Consider the following 23,776-nt stretch of genomic DNA (forward strand, 5'->3'; position numbering starts at 1 on the left):
GGTGCACAGCTGGAAATATTCCTATGAAACGTAACCTTCCTATAGATTAGTTTCCATTTTCATTGTTCTTTAGGTACACTTGATTGTACATGTTTGAGTTATAGCCATTGTGTCAACTATCCAAGATTCTCATCTTTTCTCTGTTAATACTAAAATGGGTGTTCCTTGAAGGATAATGCCATGTCTACATCATTACGTCTTCTTGGTGCTGAGGTAGCAAATAAATTCCATCTTTTGTGTCAACTACAAATAGATTGCCTAGAGAGGCAATCTGAGGCTATGTTTGACATCACTGGGAAAGATTTTTATGTCAGACTAGCAATGCCTACCATGGTCATGCATGGAAAAGATAGCTTTGAGGCTATGCATTTGCTACCTCTGTCTTTGTAGTTAAGTAGGTACCTATGATAGGCATATGATAAATGTTTGCTAGTTAGATGAATAAACTTTAGTTTTATTTGAACAATCCTATGTAGAAAGAAAGTTCTTTTCATCCTAACCTTCAGAATTTCCTTTCATACACATTAAACCCAATCAGTCCAGAAACTCTTCCTTGGATTGGCCCGTTAACATCAATGCGTTTTTTTGACGTCACCCAAATTGAACTTCTGAAGTTCTGAAGTTAAATTATGTATTTGTCTTTAAATATGTATTTGTCTTTAAACATTGTTTGTATATCCCTATCTATCTGGGGTAGTGATATCTATGATCTAGCCACTTTAATTTTGTCACGTTTATGGCTATGATTGATCATGGGCAAGAATGATGAAGTAGGCTAAGCATGCTCCCTGGTGTTCAAAGCTTAACTCTAAGATCTATTCTCTACTGCAAGGCCCTTCCTATATTATCAAGATCTGCTTTCGGGAAAGGGTCTGCTATTATACAATAAAATACGTTTAAGATAGCATATTAACCTTTATAGGAGCATTTAAAAATGCCTTTTCTAATCCTAGAGCAAAAGTCTTATCTTCCATTTCAAGCCATGCTGATCAAGTAGTAAAATAATTTTTGAGCATTTGACATTTCTTTCCAGAAGCTTGTGTTCACTCCTCCTTCATATATATCCTTTACAATTTTCCATCTTACACTATATAATCTTTCATGATTATTATAATATTTATACTATCCAAACAGGACCTAAGAAAGCATTTATAAAACAGCAAAAAAACACATCAAGAACATCAAGAAAACAACAAAAATCTTGATATAAATGCCATGCCTAATGGCAATTTAAAAAATGCTATTCTGTCTGCAGACTAATTACACCTACATCCTTAGTCAAAATATGAAGACGGTTGTATTATTTTTGTAATCTAATGCTTGTCCAAAATTCAAATAATAAAATCTACTTCATAATTGTATTAGGAGGATACAGAGATATACACAGGTTAGCACAAGGACACTGTAATGGATACCCAACAGATGATAGGTATTATCAGTGTTAACTCTAGCCTGTATCTCAAACATGTTTTCCCTTCACTACTGTGCCAGTGAAAATGTCACTTACTACTATATTAAACTAAATATTTGTAGCAGTAAGGGGAGAATGAACATGACTTTGAAATTCTTCAACAAATCCCCACTTTGTTTTTTCCAACCAAGTGTTTTATAAGGACTGAGGACAAGTAGCAAAAATGATTGGTTTGAATTTCACATGGTTTTTTTGACTGCACTACTTTGTGTGTGTGTGTGTGTGTTTGTGTGCATGCATGTAAAAGTGCTTTTCAATCAGAAAAAATGCTTTTAAAAATATGGTTAAGCTTTGTGCAGTGGCAGTATCGTAGCCAATGAGGTTTATCCGAGGCGCGATTATTGCTAATGTAAAATATGGTTAAAAGAAAAACAAAGTTTTGAGCATTCCTAAACCAAAACAGTCCTCTGAGTAAATGGAAAGTGGTTCTATAAAAACTCATAAGCATATACCATTAACCTGTTTTATTTTCCTACTTAGTCTGTAGGTATGAAGGAAGCTGTCTGAAGGAAGAAAATCATATTCATAACTCCATTGTGGTTTTTAGAGCAAAAAACACACACAGTGAAATTCAGTAAGTATTTACTGAAGAAATACAGCAAATAGCCCACCAAATTTTTGTTGATTTTTGTACATCTGTCCCTGGGTATGGCTCCTTAGCTGTGGACTGCATTTCCCATCCTCCTTTGCAATCTATTTCCCACAATAGAAGGTGAGTGGAAATGATTATGTCACTTTAGGTCCAAGTGGTAAGAAAGGCATGTGTTTACTCCATGTTCTCTCTCTTTCTGAGGACTGTGGATTCAGACTCTGAGGTTTGGAGGTATGTGGAGACAAGACAAAAGTTGCTAGAGCCTCAGACACCCCCAGGATCACTCATGGAACTGTCATGAAGAAATAAACTCTTACAGAGTTAAGATATTGAACATTTGGGGTTTATTACAGTGTTATTACAGTTTGTTTACAGTGGCTAATAATTACCTGATGAATTACAACACTCATTTTTCATTCAGATACCCTGGGATCCGGCTAGGCCTTGGCAAATTTGCATAACTTTCAACATCAAGCACACTTCATGACTCCATTGCTAACTTTGATTCTTATCCTTCTTTTAAATTTCAACTTTTGACATCTTAAATATCTAAACTTTGACACCTTAAGTATCAAAGGTTTGGACATGCCGTGTGTCAACAAATCTAGCAGAATATATTTTTTTAAGATTTTATTTATTTATTTGACAGACAGAGATCACAAGTAGGCAGAAAGGCAGGCAGAGAAAGAGGAGGAAGCAGTCTCCCCGCTGAGCAGAGAGCCCAATGCAGGGCTCCATCCCAGGACCCAGGATCATGACCTGAGCTGAAGGCAGAGGCTTTAACCCACTGAGCCACCCAGACGCCCCATAGCAGAATATAGTTTTATTGGCATTTTTAGGATGTTCTACCTTTTGGAACATCAAGGATGAAGCAAGACCACACGGTGTATGCTATTCTTGTGACGTCTTCCTTCATACTGTTGCTTGGACTGATTATATATTTGATATTTTGGTACATAAGTACTCTGTGGCCTATCAGGACAGTTAGCAGCCTGTTGTCTGAGTTAGGAAAGTTACCATTTTTTGTTTTCCAGATAGTCTCTGTATTAGGAAAGCCAGGATATTTATAAAACATCCCTGAATGAAAACAGAACAAAACAAAACAAATCAAAACAAAACAAAACATCCAAAACAGAAGTTTTTGTTTGGATAGTGAAAAGGACTAAAAATCAAAGAGTAAATTACTTCAAATTGGTATCTTTCAACTATAATTTCACTAAGTTGTTGTTCGGAGCATTTTATGTCATATTTTCAAACATATTTTTTTCTTTATAATGGTAAAATAACGGTTATTTGGTCTTTTTCAAATCTGAGTCGTTTTGTGCACCAACACAATTGTCCATCAGTGGACATGTTATGAGAAAGGCCCAGAATGATGTTTACTTTATTTCAAACATCGGTACCTTTGTAAAACTGCAAATCAAAAACCATCTTCCAAATCTGCTCTGATAACTTCCAAGATAAATGGAAATTCTAAATTAAAAATATCAAATTATGCTATGTATGGAATTGGAATGTTTAAATATTTTCATTTTCTTATGAGGGAAGTCTAAACAATTTGGTACCCACCAAATATTGATCATAAACAGAAACTACAACTAAAATATAACGTTAATTCTGGGAGTGATGGTATGGTAACTATCACTAACTGACATCATAAATGATAATGTGCAATGAGGCAGGAGAAGGTACAGACCTAGGTTTGAATTTTGGTTCTGCCACTAAATAATGTCACGATCTTGAGAACTTTAGCTAAATTTTCTGATTCAATTTTCTGACCTATAAAATGATGGATTAGAAATGATGCATATAAATAGTGTCTACCACATATTAGGTGCTCAATGATGACTGCAATTAGCTTTTTTAGCTCTGAATTACATATGTAAGTCTTATCATGTGAGACATGCTTGATTTCCGTAAATTAGATATTTTTTCCTCATGTTTTAGAATCAGATATTGTGCTAATGTTAGGGATAATTTTATATCAGCCAGCTCTTGCCACAATAATGCTATGTAACAAATCACCTCAAAATGCAGTGACTGACAATGGGAATTTATTGTCATGCTCTAAGGTCTGCAGGTCAACTGGGAGATCTGATTTAGGATAGGTTCATCTGTGTAGATCGGATTTAGGTGGCAAGGTCAGTTGAGTTCAGCTCCAGGCTGTGCATTAAATCCAAGTTGGCTCAATGTGTCTTTCATCTAGGGTCCAATTAGAAGGAGTAGCATCTACCTGGGGTGAGCTCTTCTTGTGTTGTATCACCAGGCACAAGAAGCCAGACAAACCATTCAGGGTCATCTGCTAATATTCATTATAAAGCAAGTGACAAGGTTAAGTCTCAACTAGTAAAGTGGGAAAGTACAGTCACCATAGGTCGGAAGGCAAACAGATTATTTTTGGAACATGCAAAGTATCACCATATTTCAGAGTATAAGGTGCAAAGGAAAGAATAAAAAATGATTTAGGTCTTTAGAACAGAAGAATCAAACACAGGGTGTTGCTAGACTTTAGTTATTATTCAAAAGACATGGAATAAGATGAGGAAGAAAAGGAAAATAAGAAAGAAAAATGGGCAGGCAGTTCTGAAGACTGAAATGCAATAATATTAAGAAGAGACTTATTTTCAATAGAAATAATTTTAAAAGCATCAGTTAATTAAAAAAAAAAAAGCCTGTGTATTTAACTTCAACACAGATTGAGATAGGCAGAGTATAATTATTAACATGGACTTATGTGTATTCCAAATTCAGACTTATTCAGGCACAAGCTAGTTACTCTTACATCAACTCTGAAAAAAATATATTATTCATGCAATAAAACATATGGTGAATTTAAGTCAGGAAAATGATTATTTTACATGAAATAAACTGTTTCCACATAATGCTAAAACCATTTGGCAATGTCTATTTATATGAAAAAATATGTTTACATTTAATGACTCTATCAATTAAAACAGATCTATCAAAATACTTATTCTTTAATAAATTATTAGCTTTAGTTTCATTACTGTGTATGCTGGAGAATATATTTTTAAAAACATTACTTTAAAAATGTTTACTTAGACTTTTCATGAGCTCTGATTGATTCTCCTGAATAGATTCGATGAATATAGTTTTATAATAAAAGCTTACAATTAATTTTCATTTATGTGTTCAATCAACAAATTGTCTAGATGCTGGAGATATAAAGATGAGTTAAAAATAAGAATCCCTGCCCTGAAGAAGTTCAGAGAAAACATATAATATATAATTTTATATAATCTGTTAGGAGCTGTAACTGGAAAATATACAGAATATGCAAAATCATTTGTAGTACCTGGGAAGTAAATAATCATCTCTGTGGTGGTGTTTGGGTTGACTTGGAAGGATAAGCAGAAGTTGGTTAGGTGAGGTTTGATAAGCGGCATTCAGTCAGAAGGAACAAGGAATGTGGCAGGGTATAGAAATATGACAGATGAGGAGCGCCTGGGTAGCTCAGTCAGTTAAGTGTCTGGCTCTTGATTTTGGCTCAGGTTATGATCTCAGGGTCCTGAGATGAAGTCCTGTGTTGGGCTCTGCACTGAGTGTGGAGCCTGCTTGAGATTCTCTCTCTCTCTCTCCTTCTGCTCTGCCTCTCCCCCCACCCCCCCTCACTCTTGAGAAAAAGAAAAGAAAAATAAAAAAAGAGAGAAAACATGACAGATGATAGCAGTTGTTGGAAATGAGTCATCTGATGTGGCTGTGGTATTCCTTTCGTAGGGAAGTGGTAGAAGACATGGTTGGAAACATAGTATGGAGTCAAAATTAACAGACAAATTAGTCAGGTTGTCTGCTCTTCTTACAGACCTAACACTCTTAGCTGCCTCAAGATAACCAATCATTTCTAGGCTCACAGAATTTTTGAAAACTGTTTCTGTTGGGGCTTGAATTGAGAACACATGAACACAAAGAATCTTGGGACAGTAATGTACTTTCATAAGCATGGAAAATCAGCAGAGAAATTTTTTTTTTAAAAGATTTTATTTATTTATTTGACAGAGAGAGATCACAAGTAGACAGAGAGGCAGGCAGAGAGAGAGAGAGGGAAGCAGGCTCCCTGCTGAGCAGAGAGCCCGATGCGGGACTCGATCCCAGGACTCCGAGATCATGACCTGAGGGGATGGCAGTGGCTTAACCCACTGAGCGACCCAGGCACCCCAGCAGAGAAAATCTTAAGAGAAAGAATGATAGAGTGAGAAGCATGGACAAGAGCTGATGTGGGCTCTGGATAAAAGGGAAGAAAAGAAGAGAAAAGCATGCAGCTCCTTTGTATCATAAAGCTTTCCAGGTCCTCATTCTGGAAGCCTGTGAGGCTAATGGTACTCTTGGCCTTGAACTCTTGGAGAGTCCTCTTTGGTTTAAGTTGCTTACTTTTAATTATATTCAGCCAAACTCTCTTCCTAAGCTGATTCCAAACTTTGGCCTTTGCGGGTGAGTATTAGGAATATATTTAGATGTTATAATTGTATTAATTATACAATAACAACAACGATGATATGTCACAGTCACTATGTGTTACTGGTAACAAGGTACATGTGAGCATACTTAACAAGTATTAACTCACTGAATCTTCCAAAGAATCTGATGTCAGATATTATTATTAAACCCAACTTATAGATGAGTAAACTAAATTGAAACATGAAGTAAAAAAGGTTGATATGCCAATCAACAGTAAAGCCTATTGGAAAAAACTAATGCATTGATTTGGAGACTAATGAGATTCAGAAAAGCCAGTTAGGAAGTTGCTCTAATATGGGCAACACCCAGGCTGGCATGTACCGAATGGATGAGGGTAGTGGCCGTGGGCAAGGTGAGGAGGTGATTCAGGAGATATTTAGAAAATAGAATCAACAGAACTAAGACGTGAAGAAGGGGAGAGTAGCCAAGGATTTCTCCCAGATTTCTGGGTAGAATAAAGGTAGGTGGTGGTGCTAGTCATGCTCTGAAAGAGTGGTGCCATTGATGGAGGCTGGGAAGGGTCCAAATGTAACACTGCCTTTATCACTGTAGTCTATTCAGGTCACTCCATCCACTTCTCTCTCCCCCTCCTCAGTTCCTGCAGTCTTCCCTCTCTCAACTTTACACCCTCGAATTTGGGAAGCTTACAGATTTTTAGATCTAGATCTCTCTGTCCATCTCCATCATCATCGTCATCATCTTCTCCAAAATCTATCCTCTTCGCTTTTCCCCAGACACCTAAATATTTGAAACTAAAAAAAAGTGTTGTTGTATTCCACCTCAACCACCCTTTTCTTTTATTCTGCTTTGTCACCCCTTGTTGAGGCAGTGAATGGAGAATTCTTTCCTAACCAAAAGGTGGAATGGCCAACAGGAAGGAGAAACTAGAAGAACAAGTAACATAAGGGATATTTTAAAATATAATTTTGCCGTAATAGTTGCTTTTGGGGGAGGGATGGGAAGGGGAGAGCTTATCGATGCTAGCTTGTATAAGGAGCAAATAAAGGGTAGAAAAGCAAATTATAAGATAAATATACACTGACTGTAATATTTATAAATATATAAATATATCTTAAGTATATCTAATCTTTTAAGTAGTTTCCATAGGAAATGAATGGATGCTAGGTCACAGTTAGAGTGAGAAACTGGGTGAGGGCAAAACTTGAGTGAAACTGATGAAGATTTGGACATTGACTGCCCCACATGGATTTCTACCTAAACCTCATGTCCTATCCCTTGAACAGCTCTACTCTTCTTGACTCAGCAACTGAACTCATATTCAGCTTTCACATTCACTATCCTTTATCTTTAACCAACATTGCCTCACTTATTAACCCAGTGACTACATTTTAGGCTATGTTTAACATTTGCTTTCTATTCTTTTGTAACTTATCTCATTCGGGTTTTTGGCTTCCACCTTGCTGTACCCTACTCTGCAGGTGAAATAAACAAAGTTTTCTATAACGTTATCTATTCTCTTCAAGAGTGTTCATATCCCTTGTTCTATATTTACGGTGTATTGTGATTATTTGGAGTGGCTATAAGTGAGGGCATTTTGGTTAAGTTAAGGTTCTTACTATCAGAGAATTCTTAAATGGTTCCCCCAGTATGTCTCTCTATAACCAAAAGATGATTCTTCTTCCTTTATATCTGACATTCAACTACACTGACAAACCATCCTGGCTTGCCCAGGACTTTGCTGATTTAAGCACTGAAACTCCAACATTCCTGCAAACTCCTCAGTCTCAGGCAAACCGGGACAGCTGGTGACCCTACATCCCTTCATGACCTTATGTAACCCTCATCTCTCCCTTTCATGAACCCAAAACCTAGTTAAGGTACTTAATTATTCCCTTCACTCTGGATTATTGCAATGGCCTTCTAACTGGTCTCCAGTCCTAATTTATTAAAACCCAACTGCCTTTGAACACCAGATTAATTTTCCTACAGGGCTGTTCTGGTAATATCATTGTTTTGTTTAAATACTTTCAATGTCTCCCTTTTGCCCATCAAATGGAGGCTTAAATGTCATAAGCTTGTATTTGATGTCTTCCATGGTCTTCCACCAGCCAAACTTTCTCATTTCCCTTTTGATGACTCACATGTCACTTCAGTATCTTTTAGAGCTTTGCAGTCATTATTATAAACAACTATACTGTATTGTTAAAATTAGAATACTGAAGTGACTCAGTAAAATCTCTAGTTGATAAAATCTTTTTGTGTATTTATTTACTTTTCTTTCTTTCCTAAATGCTTATGTTCAATTATAGAGTAGATCTTAAAAACAAATTAGTTTCTTTGTAGAACAAGTTCATGTTAGAATGGTTGTTACAGCCCATAAAATAGGGAAATAATCATAAAATAATCTGGAAGGTAACAATACCTTAGTAAGCCATGATTATTTTTCTCATCATCCTCATTGACAAAACTAACCTTGCTTTATAAATTATCCTCATTTTTAAGAGGGTTCAATTACTACTTATAACTCTTCTAAATTCTGTTTTACTATTTCTTGTATTTTTTTATTTCTTGTGTAGTTGAAAACCCAACAGCTCTCAATTGCATTATTTACTTGGCTTCACAATCATTTTTTAATGTACTAAAGAAAATACCCTCAGTGGGCCATGAAAACAATACCCTGTATATTTCTCTTTTCCATGACTGATAAGATAGTCTTTTTCACATGGAAGAATAACCTAGAGTTTTTTTCATTTATTTTAAGCTTTTTTTTTTTCCCCCTGGGATTTTCAGGCTGTTTCTTCTCCTTATAGTTAGTTTTATTGATGGGTTTACTTCTGTCTTTTGAGGGGTTTAGGGCATCTCTATTTATAACCCTCCAAGCCTGGTCTAAACTCCTGAGGTGTTCTGCTAGCTCATCTACTTGCTCTCCTCCTTGTAAAGACTTTTACCTCCTTGTAAATCCAGTGTTGCCCTTCAAAACAGGCAAGTGGCTATTAACAGTGCTTGGGACTTGCTAATATACATACTGCCATCCATCATCTTTTTGTCCTTTTGTTACTCAGATGGCAACAGTCTCAGCACTGGTCTCTGCTGTGACTTTTCCTCTGTTTTAGGTGCATTTCTCATTAAGAATAAAAATGTATAAACATTTTGTGTTTAATATGAATTGGCTCTTTTAAAAATATTCTTAGGTTGACTTGTGTTTCAAATGAGAATGCCTTTTGGGTTATATATGCTTTCATTTTCTTAGGTTGCTATTTTAGAATAGAAGTCTGTATCAATTACCCATTCTTTCCTGCTTTCCTCATTAACAACAATTTACATGTCCCTAGAAATAAATATCACATATTGACCTGGAATGGGGCTTTTCAATCTGTGATAGATTTAAAACACGACCATAAATGCTTTGACACTTCTGCCTTCAAGAGATAGGGTCTAAGGTCCCTGTCATGAATTTAGGTAGGGTTGTGACTCTTTTGGCCAATGAGAATAAAAAGTCTCAGCAAGTTGTTTTATAGGTATCAACAAAGTAATTCTGAAGTTTATATGGAGAGGCAAAAAACCCAAAACAGCCAACACAATATTGAAGGAGAACAAAGTTGGAGGACTGATTTATGCATCTTCAAGTCCTATTATCAAGCTACAGTTATCAAAACAGTGTGGTATTGGTGAAAGAACAGGCCAACAAATCAATGGAACAGAACAGAGAGCCAAGAAATATACTCACAGAAATAAAGCAACCAAATTTTAACAAAAGAACAATGGCAATATAATGGAGTAAAGATAGTCTTTTCCACAAATGGTGCTAGAACAACTGGACATCCATATTTTTTTTAAAAAAAGGAATCTAGACACAAACCTTATACTCTTCACAAAAATTAGCTCAAAATGGATCACAGACCTGAATTTAAAGTACAAAACTATAAAATTTCTAGAAGATGACACAGGAAAATGATGGGTATGATGATGTCCTTTTTAGATGCAACACCAAAGACATGACCCATGAAAGTAATAACTGATAAGCTGAACTTCATTAAAATTAAAAACTTTTGCTTTGTAAAGACAGTGTCAGGAGAATGAGAAGATAAGCCACACACTGGGAAGGGATATTTGCAAAAAACACATCTGAGAAAGGACTGTTACCTAAAATACTTTGGGGTGCCTGGATGACTCTGTCAGTTAAGCATCTGACTTTGGCTCAGGTCATGATCTCAGGTGTCTGGGATCAATCCCTGTCTTGGGCTCTGTGCTCAGTGGGGAGTCCATGTGCCCCTCCCCCTTTTCCTCTGCCCCTCCCTCCCCTAGTGCTCTCTCTCAAATAAATAAATAAAAACTTTTAAAAAATATGGTTTATGTTGATATGCATAAAATAAGTTCTGGGATTTTGATCACAATTACATTAAATCTATAGATGCAGTTGGGAAAAACTGATATATTTACACCAAGTCTTCCTATTCATGAACAAGGAATATTTCTCCATTTATTTAGTTCTTCTTTGATTTTGCTGACAGTTTTTGTTTATAGGTTTTTAAATAGATCTTGTACATATTTTGTTAGATTCATACCTAAGTAATTCATTGTTTTTGGTGCAAATGTAAATGGTACTATGTTTTTAATATTAAATTCCTCTTGTTCATTTATGGTATATGGAAAAGCAATCAACTTTTCTACATTAACTTTGGTACCCTGCAACCTTGCTATAATCCTTTATTAGTTCCAGGAATTTTTGTTTGGTTGGTTGAGTCTTTCAGATTTTTATGTAGATGGTCATGTCATCTGCTAACAAAACAATTTTATTACTTCCTTCTAAATCTGTATTTTTCCTTTCTTTTTCTTTTCTTACATTAATAAGGAATTCCTCTATGGTACTGAAAAGAAGTGGTGAGAGGGAACATCCTTGTGTTGTACCTGAACTTAGTAAGGAAGCTTTATGTTTCTCACTTTCTTTCTTTCTTTCTTTCTTTTTTTTTTTTTTTTAAGATTTTATTCATTTATTTGAGGAGAGAGAGCATAGGCAAGGGGAGCAGCAGGCAGAGGGACAGGAAGAAGCAGGCTCCCTGCTGAGCAAGAAGCCCAATGTGGGTCTTGATCCCAGAGCCCTGGGATAATGATCTAAAGTGAAGGCAGCTGCTTAACCTACTGAGCACCTAGAAGTCCCTGTTTCGCATGTTTAAGTATGATGTTAGCTACCGATTTTTTGTAGATACACTTTATAAAGTTGAGAAAATTCCTTCCTATTCCTAGTTAACTGAGAGTTTTTGTCAAGAATGAGAAGTTAGATTTTGTCAGATGGAGCCCTTTTTTAATACAATAATTCTGAGTGTCAGATGTGACTAGACTATTTAATTTCTAATTATCAGTTTCTTCATCTATAAAAAGAAAACAGTAATGATACCTTTTGTTGTTGGCCTTTTTTTTTTTTTAATAATTTTACAAGAGCATGCAAGTAATAATACCTGAGGCATAAAACCTCAGTAAATGCTAGCTATTATTCCTATTACATGCAGTAATGATAAACATTTTTTTTCCTTTTTAGTGAGACTAATGTTTGCTTTTTAAAAAAGAATATGGTAGAACACATGGTACAAAATTTACCTGCTTAACCATTTTTGAGTGTAAATTCAATAGTCTTATTAATCTCCAGAACACTTTTTCATCTTGCAAAACTGAAACTCTTCACACATTAAATAATTCTCATTTTCCCTTCTCTTTATCCCCTAAAAACTAGCCTTCTATTTTCTGTCTCTATGAATTTGATTACTCAAGGTACCCCACATAAGTGAAAGCATATAGCATTTGCATTTTTGTGACTATTTCACTTAGCATTATGTCCTCAAGGTTGATCCATGTTGTAGCATGTGTCAGAATTTCCTTCCTTTTTAAGGCTGACTATATATTTATATATAAATACTACCCTTTGTTTATTCTTTCATTCATTAATGGGCACTTAAACAGCTTCCATCTTTGGGCTATTGGGTATAACGTTGTTATATACATGGGTGTACAAATATCTCTTTGAGATCTTTCTTTCAAAAGTTTTGGTTACATACCATGATGTGGAATCACTGTAACATATGGTAATTCTATTTTTAACTTATTGAGGAACCAACATACTTTTTTCCATAGTGGCTGCACCATTTTACATTTCCACTAACAGTGCATAAGTTTTCCAATTTCTCCATGTCTTCACTAACACTAGCTATTTTGTTCTTTTTTCTTTTTTTTTTAATTTAAATTTAATTAGCTAACATATATTACATCACTAATTTCAGATGTAGTGTTCAATAATTTATCAGTTGTGTTTAACACCCAATTTTTCTTTTCTTTCCTTTTTCTGGATAGTCATTTTAATGGGTATGAGGCAGTATCTCACTGTGGTTTTGATGTGCATTCCCCCAGTGATTATTGATGTTGAGTATCTTTAAATGTGCTTATTGGCCATTAGTAAACACTCTTTGGAGAAATGTATATTCAAATCTTTGCCCATTTAAAAATTATAATTATATATAAATATAAAAATATGAGTATTGTGACTTGTAGGTGTTCTTTATATATTCTGGGTATTAACCACCTTACCAGATACATGATTTGCAAGTATTTTCTCCCATTCTGTGGGTTGCATTTTCAGTCTGTTAATTGTATAATGGTTATGTTTGCTTTTTAGAAAATATCTTGATATGGTATTAATTCAGTCAGAATCAAGTTTTAAAAACGAATCATCATAAATGTAGATATGATAGTAAAATTACCTTGAATCAGGGATGCTTCTCATTTTAAATCAAGCTTTACTTTGAGAGTCACAGAATGGATAGCTGTGGTGAGACAATCAAGTAATCAAAGCAATATTCCTTCCTAGCACGACATATTTTCAAGGGTAAAGGAATATTCCTAATTTTTGGAATTTTGTGAGTCACTGTCAATTTCCAGTGAAATGTACAGTACCTATCAAGTGCTATACTGGTACCCTAACTGTAACTCATAGAGGCCACTACACTGACTTCTACCCAACATGCCTTGCAATTTGCTGATGGAAAACCTCTGTAGTCACTGTTGTAGCCTTTGAGGCATATGCAGGGACTGAGTGTAGTAGTTATTGATCTTATTTTGGCTTCAGGTAGTGCTGCATAGAAGCAAGATCAGTTTTTCTTTCCTTTTAAAAAGTTCAATTTACTTTTCTTTGGTGCTGCCTTACAGTTACATACTTCAAAGTGTATTTTAATTGATCACTTGAAGTTTTTTCTATCCAGTTACCTATAAATCTCCATTATGCTTGCTTTAGCACAGATGCTTTAAATTAAGATTTATGTTCAATTCAGAGTCCCAGTTAGAAAATATATTCTCTTTCAGTTAGGCCGAAATCAGCATGAGAATTCTATGCAGTTTAGTAAAATAACAGGAAAGTCCTATGGAAGTTTAAAACTCCCTAACCTTTGGGCAAAATTTCAACCTTTTTACATGTGAGAAATGGTAAACTGAGCTTAATATATACGTTTTTGGGCATCAGTGAACAAAAACCTTTACCGGAAATTAAACACTTCATACATTCCCCCACCGTCCAAAAGAAACGGGGAATCTTCTCTACCTGTAATATACTTTAAAAATGCATTAACTATAACTTAACTTGAGAAACTACTGAAAAGATATTAGGAGCAGATATTGGTATGCTGGAAAGAGAGGCAATTGGAGCCAAGAAACCTATCCTAGGTCTGCTCTGTCAGCAATTATCTCTGTGACCAGGGGCAGGTCACTCATACTTTCTAGCTGTCATTTTCCTAATTAATTTAAGCCCATTGAAGGCTCTAGAGTTTATTTTCCTATATGTATACAGAAATTGTATAAATGGTAAGGAAAATGCTTTTCCATTTACAAATACACCACACACAAACCCCTTCCTCTTTGAACTCACTTCATGTCAATTAGTACTGTCAACTTAACTCATCTGAAATAACAGCATACAAGAAGGACCTACTTGCTTAATTACTTATATATCGCACTCAGAGGGCACAACACACATTATGATGAGTCCTTTATAAATGCAGAATGGACAGAATAAATATATTATGGATCTTGTTACTGAGACTCATAATTTTTGATACATATCTATATTACTCTGGCAGGGCATCAAATAATAGTCAAATGTATCAAAATAAGAAAAAGTCTTACATGAAAAGAGGGAAAGTTATGACTTTCACTGGACTTTGCTGTACATACTAATTTCATCATGACAAAGAAGACTGTGAAAATTCTCTTTTTGTCATTAATAACTAGATCATATCCAGAAGTAAATGACCAGAAAGACAAAAGTGTTGAGAATCACTGACACAGGTGGGAAGGTTAAAATAATTAGGATATTTAGCCCAGATTGAGAAGTCGTAGGGGAAACTGATGACAACCTGTTCGTAATCAAAGTGATGCTATTTAGATATGGGAAACAAAGCTGAGATCAGACAGTGGACATTCAGTAAATTTAATTTGAGTTTCATGAAAACAGAGTTTTATTCAATATGAGGGAAAATTTTCTAACAATTTGAAGAGTCTAATAATAGATTGAGTTGCCTTGTGAGACAGACCATTTTCCATAATAGGAATCATTCAAGCAAAGGTGAGATCAGTAGACAAAACTCAAATGACTTTCCAGGAAGATAACCTAAATAAGCAAAGCGGTTTAGCTGGGGCAAATGAGGAGAATATATTCCACCTAAAGTTTGCCAGATCTCTGATTTTGCTAAAGAAGTAGGAAATTGGGATTTTTATGTTAGTTTTCTGATATATACATGTTGACCTAAATTTTTTTTATATACTGTATGGACTAAACAAGAACCATCTGGCTTGAGCATAGCCTGATTCATCTAGTTTGATCTCTGAACTCCATTTTTTATACCTAGTAGCCTTGTCATTTGTAGGCCAATCACGGAAATCAGTGTTTGGAAGATGGGAACACTAAGAAGCTGGGGTATCAGGTCATTACACTTAAGGAATGAAGGGTATTTACATTTAATTTATAATGTAAAGTCATTGTATGCACTAAGCTATAACATATGCATAACTATATAGGACCAAGGACCATCTCTCCCAACAAAATCTTTTAGTATGAAAAAAAAAAAAAAAAACCCATAACACAAGGCTGTCAACATTTTCCCAGGCAGTGCTTTCAGAGTAAACCATGTAAAGATAGAATAGAAGGGAAGAAACTTCAAGTAGGTTCTGTAGATCTGCACAGTTCTTCAGGTAATGAAGTCTCAGGATTCCAGGGCCACCAATTAGGATTAGCATAATTCGAGAATTGGTTTTTGGTGATTTCCTGATTTTTTTCCATCCTTATGAGGTCCTGTATTATTTATAACTCTTTAAATATTTTATTTTTATTTTTTTAAAAGATTTTATTTAATTACTTGACAGAGAGAGATCACAAGCAGGCAGAGAGGCAGGCAGAGAGAGAGGAGGAAGCAGGCTCCCCGCTGAGCAGGGCTCAATCCCAGGACCCTGAGATCATGACCTGAGCCGAAGGCAGCGGCTTAACCCATTGAGCCACCCAGGCGCCCCAACTCTTTAAATCTTTTAAAACAAAAGTTAAATTCATTCTTTTTCTCTTCTTCCTTTCTTTTTACTGTTTAAATAAAATAGTACTAACTTTTTTCTCGCTGGGAGTCTGGTCCAGAGCCTTCTCCAAGATTTCCACAATCCTCAAGACTTATTTTCCACAATCCTCAAGACTTATTTTCCACAATCCTCAAGACTTATTTTCTCAGTACCCATTTTTCTCTGCAAACTTCTATTCATTCCTGGCTGTTGCTCCTCTCAGTCTGTATCAGAAAGCGGAAACTATCAGGACAGGGACCATCTAAAGGTGAGAGGAGGGAGGTATAGCTGCTACTTAGTTCCAGCCAGTTGTTGGAGATTCAGACCTTTCCTTTTCCCACTGCATTATAGAAAGGCAGTTGTACCAGAATTTTTCCCTTCTATGAATTAGAGTGGTCCTCTTAGAAAGCAGTGATTTCAGCTGCTTTTGTTCTAAATTGTATTTTTTTTGTTGTTGTTGTTTTCAATTACACAGAGATAGTATATATGTATGTGTTTTACAAATGCTTTATAGCATCTGGACATCTGCTTCCTGAAATCTGCTAGAAGTGAGCGGCTTAGAGTAGGTCTTAGAAAGACTGGACACTGGGCAAGGGTTCATGCTGGTGGGAGAAAAATGTCCAAAATGAAAACTTCAGAAGCAGACATTATGGGGAGAGGAGAATGTGGAAAGAGAATACAGATTTCTAGGTCTAGCAGAATAACAGTTACCAACATTGTTGTAGAGGTTGAAGAAATCCTCCTCTTTTTCTCGTTTTTTTTTTTTTTTAGACCAAAGAGGGGGAGACTCTCTCATCCTTTTCCCTCTTCTTCTTCTTTTTTCTCTGTCTGACTCACTTTCATTATATGTGTTGACCTAAATTATTATTAATTGTTCCCAAATCACGGCAGGTTTTGTCTTCGCTATTAGACCTTCCTGCACTCAGATGAAGGAAGCTTTCCTTTCAGCTCTCTGCAAGTATGCTGTAAACCATCTAGCTCACTAGGTCCCTAATTGTGGTTCTCAGAAGCAATATCTGCATCAACTGGGAACTTGTTAGTTCTCCATTGCTCTTTTGGACAAGTAGTGTGGATTTATCTATGGTTTTGTGGAGGGACTGCATGCCCTTGTGGGTGTCCCTGTAATAGAGAAATTATGAGGACAATCATCAGTAGAGTAAGTCAATTTTGGCACTAAGTAGTCTGGATTTGGTTGTAAGCCCCTTTATAAGAATAATCTAGAAGTTCTGTCATTTGGGAACTTTACAGATTATGGGAGTTATTCCCTACTGAATGAGGGAGCCATTGCTTCTATGTGGTAATGAGCTTGGGTAACCATGAGCAGCACCCTCTATCGTGAGAACTGTGACATCATTCTTCTTCATCATCTTACCCTCCTCCAACTTTGGTCCTAGGTGGTTCATTGTCTAGGCAAGTCTGAGGAATCTCTCAGGTTCCCTCTTGGTAATTCTGCTCATCTCTTGACACATGGTATCTATTCCTACTCAAAGCCTGTGATTCTACTAATTTTACTAACCCAGGAACTGTCACCATTAGCCATTTTTAGTCCACGTGGTCTAGAAAACCTAAAAACCTTGTCTAAAGGGGAGAGAAGTACACTTTTAGAGAGGAGCAGAAATGAGAGAGAGAGAGAGGTGAAGAGGGAGACGAAAAGGGAGAGAGATAGGCTCGATAGAGTTTGAGTTCCTATTTGCAGAAATTTCTGAGACCTGGCTAGATTTCAGTCCGGAAGATGAGCCATGAGACATTTGCCCTAACCTAGTCCGTGATGGATTTTTGCTATTTTAAGAAAAAAAAATGCTGAGAAAGACATTCTGCTTCCTTTAGAAATTGTCATATCCAAGCAGAATGTTAAATTTAGTCATAAGAGATTTCTCTTTTAAAATGAGACTGAAAAAAAAAGTGAATACAGAAGAAGCCTTCAGAGTTTGTATTATATTGGATTATTTAAGGTTTTCTTCTTTGGAGAAGTTGCATTATGTGGTGGGGGGGGGCCCTTGGAGTCACTTGGATCTGGGTTTCCATCACAGGTCTATTAGCTGAAAGCTTTGGAAGTTTGAAATGTCATTTAAATTTTCTATGCCTCAGTTTCCTCATCTTTATTGAAGGAATATATCATTTACCATGCAGGATGGCTTTAAGAATTGGCATAAAACAATTAAAGTACCTAGCACAGTCTGATTTTAATACATTCAAATTTCATATCACATTTTCTAATTCTGAAGAAAACATCCCTCAAACATGAGATAGATGTGTAACAAGTATACTAAGCAATAAAACAAACTAAAAAACAAACAAACCCAGGATTATGCAAAAGAAGAAAAAAATCATCAGGGCACACAACATATTTTATAGATACAGATATATATCTTTTCTATTATATATATATAATACATATATCTCTTTTATATATATATATTTCTTCTATTAAGGCCTTCTGATTGGATGAATCTTACCCATATATTGGAAGGTAATCTGTTTTACTCAAAGTTTACTAATTTAAATGTTAATCTTATTCTAAAAATATCTTCACAGAGACATATAGATTAATGTTTGAACAAATATCTGGGTACTGTGGTTTAGCTAAGTTGATGGATAAAATTAACACACTAAGACTGATTTTAAATTTAATTTTGAAATTTCTAGTATGAAGCACAAAATGTGAAAAACACATTTATATGTAGTTTTTAAGAAGACATTTTCCTTAGCAGAGATAATTTCACCATACATTATTATTCATAAACATGTGGCTACTTTTACCTCTTTTTGGGGTTTAACTAAATCAATTTTCTAGGTATCTTTGAATTAGAAACTACGCCAACTTCTGCGTCCTACCTGTCACCAAATTCTGTCATTTCTGACTCCAAAGTCCTCTAAAAAATGTGTATTTCACTCCATCCTGTTGCCAGTGCCTTAGTTCAGTGTTTCATTCTTTCTCACATGAACCTTGGCAATAGCTTCCAAACTTATTCCTGCTCTAACTTTGGTCACTTCAAATGACGTTTTACCCAGCCACTAGAGAGCCCCTTTCAGGATACAATTACTATGCTGCTTCCCTCTCTGTTTAACAGTTATCTCTAATGTCACAATGTATAAAATCCAAAGGTTCAACATCTCTCTTTCATACATCTTAGCCTTTGACCGTATGAAATTACTTAGAATTTTAGAAAATACCATTATTTCAGACATATTTGTCTCTGCATTGCTGAGTCCTCTGTTGAGAATGCTCTCTGCTCATTCACCTAGACAAACACCAATCACTCCTGGAGACTTACTAAGGGCCACCTCCTTTGTTAGACTCTTCCTGACACATAGACAAGCAGCCACTCCTCCTTCCTTCCACCAGAGCAACGTCAACAGCGCACTTACATTTCCTTGGGTGTTAGAGTCTGAAACTGGAATGCAAAGTAGAAATCACAAAGAGTTAAAAGGCCTGAAAATCCTTTAAGTTGCCTATTAAGTAGGGTATGTAAGTCTGTATTCATGCCACAACAAAAACTGACGTACTATTGCTCTGTGAGTCCTACACAGTGTTTTATTTATTTTTTTCCTGAGATGTTGGAGCAGTTTGTGCTTTCATTAATTAAGGACCAGTAAAGCAGTTAGCTTTTATGTATATGTATACATACATGTATAGTAGACATGTATATGTATACAGATATATATATCGCATGAGTGGCACCCCATGCCTAGCTGAAGCTGACTAGGAGGACTTTTGACCACCATTTTCTGTCACATGTACACCCTGGTTTACATGCTCACTGAAATGGGCAGTATGGAGAATTATTTGCAGTGTTCTTTTCTTTTTCCTTCCTTCCTTCCTTCCTTCCTTCCTTCCTTCCTTCCTTCCTTCCCCTCTATGCTATGCTTCCATAGCTTAATAGAAGCAGGGAAAATTATTGTACTGTCCAGTGTGTAACTTGATCATAATTCATTAATCTAATTACAGCACTCAGTAGCATTGTGGTATAAATCCTTGTTTTATATCCTGTCAGTCCGTCCATACCTGAATCGAAAGCTCCATGAGGGCAAACCCATATTTTTTCACTTCTGTTTCCTTCCTCATGCACATCAGGACTTTAATGGCTACTGAGCGCATGGATGAGCTCAGTTAACAGAAGGCAAAGGAAATGGCACTGAAATTTCTTTCAGCTCTACCTATGAACTTTCTGTGTGATGAGGTGGAAACTTAACATTTCTGGGTATTTGTCATCAGCTTCCACACAGGGATAGATCTAGTCTACTTGATAGGCTTCTGAAAACTAATATAGGACAGTTAAAATACCACATAAATGCTAAATAATAAAGTGACAAGCACAATATGCCAGGGGACGCATGGTAATGCAACTATGTCTGTAAAACATTTACTGTATTTTGTCTCTAAAATGTACAACAACAACAACCCACCAAATGGCAGCATCTGTGCTCATTTCCTCCCTGGTCCTCGATATTTGGAATACTTTCAATGTTCAATGCCCAAAAATGCAATAAATATTTTTACTTTGGTACATTCTTATTTTAACACTGGAGTTGGTACCAGCCAGAATTGTGGGGTTACTCACATCACGTGACTCTTCCCACCATTAAATGTGTTTACCAGTGAAAACAAAATGAACATCGAAGGCAGCCTGGGGGGGAGAATAGATGAATGGGAGGAAGCACCGCAAAATGCACACTGAGGCCAACGTGTGGAAGGCCCAAGAGGGGTACTGTTTATAGGCAGTCTTGTTAGAGGTGGTGGGTGGGGATAGGAGGTAGGCATAGTAGGTATGGAGGAGCTTTGGTCTCTGAGCACCAGGCAGCACTACTGCCTTCTCTCCTGGTTACCATATACCTTTGTCAGGATGATTTCAGAAACCTAGATTTTGCAGGAAAGGCTGAAGGTTGGAGAGCTCTGTGGGTTGGGAGAGAAATGTGTACATAATGCCAAGATCAGAATATTCCTTATTTATCATGTCCCAGGAATGACTCTAATCATGGGATCCTGCCAGTCTTCAGTATTACACAAGACATAGCAGGACATGGTATGGTATTGTTAAATTTAAATTTATGAATAGGAAAAATTCTTTAGCTTAGGGTAATATTATAGATTTATTGGCAAGTTGGTTTGTCAAGATCCTAAAGACAAAGAAACGTGTAAAAAACAACCAAACCAAATCAATCCAAACCAAAAATAATCACTGTAAGTTACTGAACACATATTTAACAATGCACTGGAAGCATCAAGAAAATCCACTTGTAGTATCAAGAATATTCTTTCTCTTCTGTAATAATTGGTTTCTTGAATTGTGTAGCTTCTCAGCTTTCCCTTTTCTGATTTGCTGTTAGTAAGCTTAGAAATGAATATGGGATCTAACTGCAGCCAGTATAATATTTTGCAGGATGGTAAAATCCCTGTCATATCCCTGGCTTCATCTCACATCTTGCTTATCCATTTTCATCTATGTCTTATGTTCTTTTTTCACTTTCACTTTTACATTTATTTTATCCTGTAGAAGTTTATATTCCCTTGAAAGCTTCTTTAAATGCTTTCTCAACTAAAAGGGGAAAAGCATGTGATTAATTACATGATTATAATAAATCTCCCATAATATACATTGGTAGGTACCAAGAATCAATAGAATTATTCCTGCCCTCAAGAAGTTTACAGCCAAATGACAGACTTGTGAGGACCTGTGCCCTAAATAAAGAATCTTTTTAAGATATAAGTTTTTGGAGTAGAGATATCTAAGAGAACACTCAAGGGAAGGAGGAATACTTGATTCCGCGATTAACTTTGTAGTTCTACTGTTGGCTTTGTGTGGCCTCGGGCAAGATGGATAACCCTCTCCAAGCATCAATTATTCATTAGTAAAAGGTAGCTTCATCTTGGGACAGTCAGACACTTGGATAATGTAAAGGGATGAAAGGCATGGTGCATAATATTTGACTATTGTTATTTAACATCTGATTATAGTATCACTCCCAGTAAAATCAGCAGAAAAAAAGCCAATTTAAATCATGTACTAAAATGAAAAGATGTACTCTGAGTGAAATTCAGCACATTTCAACAGGAAAGTGCCACACCACAGAGGATACAGGTATGGTAGATGCTGTTTTCATTTTAAGCTTCTATTTTCAGCAGCTTGAGACAAATATTTGGAATTGTGTTTCTACTGTAAGAAAGTAAATATTTTTGGAAAAAAAAATACAAACAGAAACCTCTCTAGGGTTTTAAGGCTAGAAAACAAAGAAACTGAAGAGAGTAAATTTGGGAGTATTCTCCACAGACTACTTTTAAGTAAATTTTAGAACAAACCTGACATTTACATTGAATTATTTCCCCAAACTTTTCCTCATTTTTGTTTTTAATATTTTATTCTTTTTTTAAAAGATATGAAACAGATGTAACAGGGTGCACTGCTTTGTGGAAAATGGTTGTGAGAATATTTTGGTATAAACGGAGAAGATACAAAAGACACAGAGGTAGAAGATACAGAAAGAGGCAGGTGACTTGATTATTACCTTTAGGCTTTATGGCTTTCGGGACACCATGGACCAAGAATGATAAAACTTAGCAGGTTCCAGAGTTAGACAGACCTAGGTAGATCCCAGTTTACTCTGTGACATTGGGCAAGTCCCTTAACTTCTCTCAGCCTTGTATTCCTTGCATAGAATGGGCACAGTAACAGCAGCTTTGTTGAAAGAGTAAAAACAACATACAAAGCTTCCAGTTCAGTGCCAGGCCTATTATAGAGGACCAATAGACAGTAACTAATGGGACAGATAAGGCTCATTCAAAATTACCCTCCTTTATTCTTTTGACCTATTTGGGAGAGGAAGAGAAATGGCAGCTTTGCTCTATACTTTGAGCCACTAGAGATGGCACATGACTTTAGATAAATTTAATTATCCTTAAACCATTGCACAAGTCTGGTCTCCTATTGTTTTTCTTCAGTTTTAACAAAGTCACCCCTCCAGGTTCTCATATGCCCCTGAAATCTGCCTTGATCAGTAACTAACTTCTATGAGGTCTGGTGCTATCTGCTTTCCTTACCCATTTTCAGAGGATAGGGACCATGTTTTAGAAAAATTTCTTAGTAGCCCGCACAGTACCAAGCTAATTTTACTTTTCCTCCATGACATGATTTTCCTTCTACCATCTCAGGGCACCCTAAGATGAGCCTAATCCCCAACTCCTCTTTTGCTTTTACTTCCTGAACTGCTTGCTAATAGCCTAGTGAAACATGCCAATACTCTTTCAACACACAGTTTGTGTACAGCATCTTGCCTTGTGCATGGCACATGAGGAGGGGCAGTGCAGCCCCCAACCTCAGGTATGTAGTAAAGGAGACTTTCTTAAGTTCTTTGGAATTGAATTTAATTTGAATCTCTAGTTCAAATCTCTAGCAAGTGATTCTAATTTGAATCTCTAGTTTACTAAGTAACATCCACTTAATATCAATCAAATTGGGGCTTTCCCATTCCAGATTTTATGTACCAGCAGTTGGGACAAATTACAGTTATCTTCATTTGTCAGTGCTGACATTTGCTGAGATATCTTCACGCAGGTCTGGTTCTGAGAGTGGTCTACACAGGTCACCCATTAGACTTCTCTCATTCCTTCCTGCAAAACCTCTAGGAGCAAGTTAAAGTCTCTCAGGACATACCCAACTACTCCTCTTCCACTCAGGGAAGGAGCTTTGCTTCTGTGTGCA

At 36.1% G+C, this 23,776-nt stretch overlaps 1 non-coding gene across 1 annotated transcript; it reads left to right on the forward strand.

The window, feature by feature from the left end:
• Positions 1–1,758: 1,758 nt before the first annotated feature.
• LOC131813424 (U4 spliceosomal RNA) lies at positions 1,759–1,892 on the forward strand. The gene has a single exon (XR_009346815.1). It is a non-coding gene; the product is annotated as a U4 spliceosomal RNA (small nuclear RNA).
• Positions 1,893–23,776: the final 21,884 nt, after the last annotated feature.

Source organism: Mustela lutreola, chromosome 12, assembly GCF_030435805.1.
Source record: "Mustela lutreola isolate mMusLut2 chromosome 12, mMusLut2.pri, whole genome shotgun sequence".
Taxonomy (NCBI): Eukaryota; Metazoa; Chordata; class Mammalia; order Carnivora; family Mustelidae; genus Mustela; species Mustela lutreola.